The sequence below is a fragment of the Oncorhynchus mykiss genome, chromosome 25 (genome assembly GCF_013265735.2).
Source record: "Oncorhynchus mykiss isolate Arlee chromosome 25, USDA_OmykA_1.1, whole genome shotgun sequence".
Lineage (NCBI taxonomy): Eukaryota > Metazoa > Chordata > Actinopteri > Salmoniformes > Salmonidae > Oncorhynchus > Oncorhynchus mykiss.
In genome coordinates, this window is record NC_048589.1 from 35,501,107 (window position 1) to 35,506,006 (window position 4,900).

General features: G+C 45.1%; 1 pseudogene; it reads right to left on the reverse strand.

Annotated features, from left to right (window-relative positions):
• Window positions 1-822: 822 nt before the first annotated feature.
• LOC118944372 lies at window positions 823-2,703 on the reverse strand (annotated as a pseudogene).
• Window positions 2,704-4,900: the final 2,197 nt, after the last annotated feature.

The following is a 4,900-nucleotide window of genomic DNA, read 5'->3' on the forward strand; positions in this document are numbered from 1 at the left end:
CTCCCTTCTGGCCCTCTGCTAATACCTGACCCAGTGTATTGTCTCTCCCTTCTGGCCTTCTGCTAAGACCTGGCCCAGTGTATTGTCTCTCCCTCCTGGCCCTCTGCTATTACCTGACCCAGTGTATTGTCTCTCCCCCCTGGCCCTCTGCTAAGACCTGACCCAGTGTATTGTCTCTCCCTCCTGGCCCTCTGCTAATATCTGACCCAGTGTATTGTCTATCCCTTCTGGCCCTCTGCTAATACCTGACCCAGTGTATTGTCTCTCCCTTCTGGCCCTCTGCTAATACCTGACCCAGTGTATTGTCTCTCCCTTCTGGCCCTCTGCTAAGACCTGACCCAGTGTATTGTCTCTCCCTTCTGGCCCTCTGCTAATACCTGACCCAGTGTATTGTCTCTCCCTTCTGGCCCTCTGCTAATATCTGACCCAGTGTATTGTCTCTCCCTTCTGGCCCTCTGCTAATACCTGACCCAGTGTATTGTCTCTCCCTTCTGGCCCTCTGCTAATACCTGACCCAGTGTATTGTCCCTCCCTCCCTTCTGTCCCTCTGCTAACACCTGAAGATGTATTCCACCTGCGCACTGATCTGTTATTTTCCTCTCCTTAATTTCTTCTTTCTCCTCTCCTCTCTTTTCTTCTCTTTCTCCCCTCCTCTCCTTTCTTCTCTTTCTCCCCTCCTCTCTTTTCTTCTCTTTCTCCCCTCCTCTATTTTCTTCTCTTTCTCCCCTCCTCTCCTTTCTTCTCTTTCTCCCCTCCTCTCTTTTCTTCTCTTTCTCCCCTCCTCTCTTTTCTTCTCTTTCTCCCCTCCTCTCTTTTCTTCTCTTTCTCCCCTCCTCTCTTTTCTTCTCTTTCTCCCCTCCTCTCTTTTCTTCTCTTTCTCCCCTCCTCTCTTTTCTTCTCTTTCTCCTCTCCTCTCTTTTCTTCTCTTTCTCCCCTCCTCTCTTTTCTTCTCTTTCTCCCCTCCTCTCTTTTCTTCTCTTTCTCCCCTCCTCTCTTTTCTTCTCTTTCTCCTCTCCTCTCTTTTCTTCTCTTTCTCCCCTCCTCTCTTTTCTTCTCTTTCTCCTCTCCTCTCTTTTCTTCTCTTTCTCCCCTCCTCTCCTTTCTTCTCTTTCTCCTCTCCTCTCTTTTCTTCTCTTTCTCCCCTCCTCTCTTTTCTTCTCTTTCTCCTCTCCTCTCTTTTCTTCTCTTTCTCCCCTCCTCTCTTTTCTTATCTTTCTCCTCTCCTCTCTTTTCTTCTCTTTCTCCCCTCCTCTCTTTTCTTCTCTTTCTCCTCTCCTCTCTTTTCTTCTCTTTCTCCCCTCCTCTCCTTTCTTCTCTTTCTCCCCTCCTCTCTTTTCTTCTCTTTCTCCTCTCCTCTCTTTTCTTCTCTTTCTCCCCTCCTCTCTTTTCTTCTCTTTCTCCGCTCCTCTCTTTTCTTCTCTTTCTCCCCTCCTCTCTTTTCTTCTCTTTCTCCTCTCCTCTCTTTTCTTCTCTTTCTCCCCTCCTCTCTTTTCTTCTCTTTCTCCCCTCCTCTCTTTTCTTCTCTTTCTCCCCTCCTCTCTTTTCTTTTCTTCTCTTTCTCCCCTCCTCTCTTTTCTTCTCTTTCTCCCCTCCTCTATTTTCTTCTCTTTCTCCCCTCCTCTCTTTTCTTCTCTTTCTCCCCTCCTCTCTTTTCTTCTCTTTCTCCCCTCCTCTCTTTTCTTCTCTTTCTCCCCTCCTCTCTTTTCTTTTCTTCTCTTTCTCCCCTCCTCTCTTTTCTTCTCTATCTCCCCTCCTCTCTTTTCTTTTCTTCTCTTTTTCCCCTCCTCTCTTTTCTTCTCTATCTCCCCTCCTCTCTTTTCTTTTCTTCTCTTTCTCCCCTCCTCTATTTTCTTCTCTTTCTCCCCTCCTCTCTTTTCTTCTCTTTCTCCCCTCCTCTCTTTTCTTCTCTATCTCCCCTCCTCTCTTTTCTTTTCTTCTCTTTCTCCCCTCCTCTATTTTCTTCTCTTCCTCCCCTCCTCTCTTTTCTTCTATTTCTCCCCTCCTCTCTTTTCTTCTCTTTCTCCCCTCCTCTCTTTTCTTCTCTTTCTCCCCTCCTCTCTTTTCTTCTCTTTCTCCCCTCCTCTCTTTTCTTCTCTTTCTCCCCTCCTCTCTTTTCTTTTCTTCTCTTTCTCCCCTCCTCTCTTTTCTTCTCTTTCTCCCCTCCTCTCCTTTCTTCTCTTTCTCCCCTCCTCTATTTTCTTCTCTTTCTCCCCTCCTCTATTTTCTTCTCTTTCTCCCCTCCTCTCTTTTCTTCTCTTTCTCCCCTCCTCTCTTTTCTTCTCTTTCTCCCCTCCTCTCTTTTCTTCTCTTTCTCCCCTCCTCTCTTTTCTTTTCTTCTCTTTTTCCCCTCCTCTCTTTTCTTCTCTATCTCCCCTCCTCTCTTTTCTTTTCTTCTATTTCTCCCCTCCTCTCTTTTCTTCTCTTTCTCCCCTCCTCTCTTTTCTTTTCTTCTCTTTTTCCCCTCCTCTCTTTTCTTCTCTTTCTCCCCTCCTCTCTTTTCTTCTCTATCTCCCCTCCTCTCTTTTCTTTTCTTCTCTTTCTCCCCTCCTCTATTTTCTTCTCTCCCCCTCTCTTTTCTTCTCTCCCTCCTCTCTTTTCTTCTCTTTCTCCCCTCCTCTCTTTTCTTCTCTTTCTCCCCTCCTCTCTTTTCTTCTCTTTCTCCCTCCTCTCTTTTCTTCTCTTTCTCCCCTCCTCTCTTTTCTTCTCTATCTCCCCTCCTCTCTTTTCTTTTCTTCTCTTTCTCCCCCTCTCTTTTCTTCTCTCTCCCTCTCTTTTCTTCTCTCCCTCCTCTCTTTTCTTCTCTTTCTCCCCTCCTCTCTTTTCTTCCCTTTCTCCACCTCTCTTTTCTTCTCTTTCTCCCCTCTCTTTTCTTATTTTCTCTCCCCCTCTCTTTCCTTCTCTTTCTCTGCCCCTCTCTTTTCTTCTCTTTCTCCCCTCTCTTTTCTTATTTTCTCTCCCCCTCTCTTTCCTTCTCTTTCTCTGCCCCTCTCTTTTCTTCTCTTTCTCCCCCTCTCTTTTCTTCTCTTTCTCCCCCTCTCTTTTCTTCTCTTTCTCCCCTCCTCTCTTTTCTTCTCTTTCTCCCCTCCTCTCTTTTCTTCTCTTTCTCCCTCCTCTCTTTTCTTATATTTCTCCCCCTCTCTTTTCTTCTCTTTCTCTCCCCTCTCTTTTCTTCTCTTTCTTTTCTCTCTTTCTTCTTCTCTTTCTCCCCTCTACTCTTTTCTTCTCTTTCTCCCCCTCTCTTTTCTTCCCTTTCTCCACCTCTCTTTTCTTCTCTCTCCCTCTCTCTTTTCTTCTCTTTCTCCCCTCCTCTCTTTTCTTCCCTTTCTCCACCTCTCTTTTCTTCTCTCTCCCTCTCTCTTTTCTTCTCTTTCTCCCTCTCTCTTTTCTTCTCTTCTCTTTCTTTCTTCTCTTCTCTTCTTTTTTTATTCTGTGCCCAGACTGTAAATATTTACCATGTGCTGGTATTGAGAGTTGTTGTGCTAGTAACTGGATAGAGTACAGAGAGGGAGGGGCAGTGAATGACCATATGGCTCCCATAATGGGAGAGAACACAGAACACACACAAACACACACATCCGCTGTACACACACTGGCTATATGATCGTATTCTTGCTTTACCCAGTGATAGACCCACTTGTGCTACTCTAGCCTTTGGCCACTTCAAACTTTCCAGAGACACATCAGCGTGGACTCAGGGGCCTCGACCATATGTTAGTGATGTGTTTCCTGTTAAGACTATTGTGCATTTACCAGACGCTCCGACTGAAACAGGATAACATGGACAATTGGCTCCTCATGCTTCATCCTGGCCGACCCAGCTCCCTCTCACCCTTAACTTCCTGTCTCAATGTGAACTCTGGCTCTAGCATGTCCTTCATAGGTTAGTTTCACAACTGTGAAACCTTCTGTATGTCAGTGTGTGTGTGTGTCAGCGTGTGTGTGTGTCAGTGTGTGTGTGTGTTTGGCTTCAATATTCTTGGGACCAGAAGTCCTCACAACAGTAGTTAAATCGAGTACAGGCTTAACTGAATGAACAACAGAGACAGAATGCAATATGGAATATTACTAAATAGTTTGGGGCATGACCTCATCTATGAGAAATGCTCCGGGGAGCCAGATGCTGATGACAGGTTGCCGGGCAGCTGGCATCAACCTGGCTACTATGCCCGTAGAATAGGAAACAAAGTTATTTATTTCATGCTTTCTTGATGAAGTTAAATGAGCATTCAGAGCAGCCTTTCTGATTGACCTTACAGAAACTACATTAAAGCAGGTACAAGTGGGGACATTTTGCCAGCCCCCAAAAGTGCAAAGACTATTTTAGGCTTAGGCGTCAGGTTTAGGGTTAGGTTTAGAATTAGGGTTAGCGGTTAGGTTTAGATTTAGGAATTAGGGTTAGGTTTAGGGTTATGGTTAGCTTTAGGGGTTAGCTTTAGGGGTTTTGGTCCCCACAATGATAATAAAGCAAACATACAATATCAGTCAAAAGTGTGGACACCTCCTCATTCAAGGGTTTTTCTTTATTTTACCATGTTCTACATTGTAAAAAAATAGTGAAGAAATCAAAACTATGAAATAACATGTGGAATCATGTAGTAACCAATATATTTTAGATGTTATATTCTTCAAAGTAGCCACCCTTTGCCTTGATGACAGCTTTGCACACTCTTGGCATTCTCTCAACTAGCATCACCTGGAATGCTTTTCCAACAGTCTTGAAGGAGTTCCCACATATGCTGAGCACTCGTTGGCTGCTTTCATTCACTCTTCAGTCCAACTCAGCCCTAATCATCTCAATTGGGTTGAGATCGGGTGATTGTGGAGGCCAAGTTATCTGATGCAGCACTCCATCACTATCCTTCTTGGTCAAATAGCCCTTACACAGCCTGGGAGTGTGTTG